The sequence below is a fragment of the Stegastes partitus genome, unplaced genomic scaffold (genome assembly GCF_000690725.1).
Source record: "Stegastes partitus isolate 25-593 unplaced genomic scaffold, Stegastes_partitus-1.0.2 Scaffold1373, whole genome shotgun sequence".
Lineage (NCBI taxonomy): Eukaryota > Metazoa > Chordata > Actinopteri > Pomacentridae > Stegastes > Stegastes partitus.
The window spans coordinates 212,156-213,264 of record NW_007579104.1 but is presented as its reverse complement, the minus strand read 5'-3'; the positions used below and the strand labels follow the sequence as shown (position 1 = coordinate 213,264).

The following is a 1,109-nucleotide window of genomic DNA, read 5'->3' as shown; positions in this document are numbered from 1 at the left end:
AGCAACAGAAGTTGTGTCTTTGCAGTGACAGTTTGTGACGTCTTGAAGAAGAATCTCATCATGTTCATGTTTTCAGTGACTTTTAGTTGATCTTAGTGGTCTTAATATTTTAGTATTTCATATTTATTTCATTCTAGACATTCACATCACAAGTTCTGATCCTGTTCAGTTGTTTTTGTGTGTGTTTTATGTATTATATGAATGTTATATCCAGTTTTCTGTTTTGCTTTTTGCACATATTTTTGCAACACTTTGGTCAAATCAGGTTGTTTACAAAGTCCAGTAAAAAATAAACTGAAGTGGATTTAATCTGAATCAAAATCATACAGGTTGGTAACCAGTCCTGTGTGACTGTGAGAATAGTTCTAGAAGGTTAATTAGCATGTTATCCAGCAGTTTTCTCTTATTTTTCACCTCTGTTCAGTTCTTTCTTTATCAATACGTCACATGAAAGTCAAACCTCACAGTCAGGCGGCAGATAATAAACAGAACAGGAAGACTGTGTGGTTGTTTTCTGGGTGTTTTATTTCTTGTCTCATCTTTACAGTCACAGCTCCTCGTCTTGGTTTGACTTTAGTTCCTCTAGTTGTAGTTCCTTAAAAGCATCTTTCTCACGGTCTGTTTCATGTGTTTGTCTTGAGCAATATCTGGCACAAGATTAATAAAGCCTTATCTTATCTTATCTTATCTGATCTTATCTTATCTTATCTTATCTTATCTTATCTTATCTTATCTTATCTTATCTTATCTTAGACTGTATTTGTTGTCTTTCAGTTCCTGCTCTGGAGATGGACTACGTCAACGTCACAGAGGTCAGTAAATGTCAGACACCTGAGCTTCATCAGTGTTGGTGAAAGCAGCTGATTGACTCAAACTAAACTCCTCCTCTTCATCTTCATCTTCCTCCTGCAGTCCAACCGAGTCATTGAGATCAGAGATGACGGACAGAACAGTTCTGCTCCTGTGGAAGTATCTTCAATTTACTGCAACGCCAAGAACAGCAAACCAATCAGAGCTGAAGACAGCTCAGCTTAACCAGCTGTCATCTGAACAAAGTAAGAAAACTGTGGTGGGATTTTATCTTTCAGGTCAGAACTCTGTACAGTTTA

At 37.0% G+C, this 1,109-nt stretch overlaps 1 long non-coding RNA gene across 1 annotated transcript in view; it reads left to right on the top strand.

The window, feature by feature from the left end:
* Nucleotides 1–724: 724 nt before the first annotated feature.
* Nucleotides 725–1,109, top strand: part of LOC103370116 (uncharacterized) — a 1,993-nt gene continuing 1,608 nt past the window's right edge. Inside the window, exons 1-2 of the long non-coding RNA XR_520874.1 lie at nt 725–812; nt 913–1,055. This is a non-coding gene — a long non-coding RNA (uncharacterized LOC103370116). The remainder of the gene's footprint in view (nt 813–912; nt 1,056–1,109) is intronic.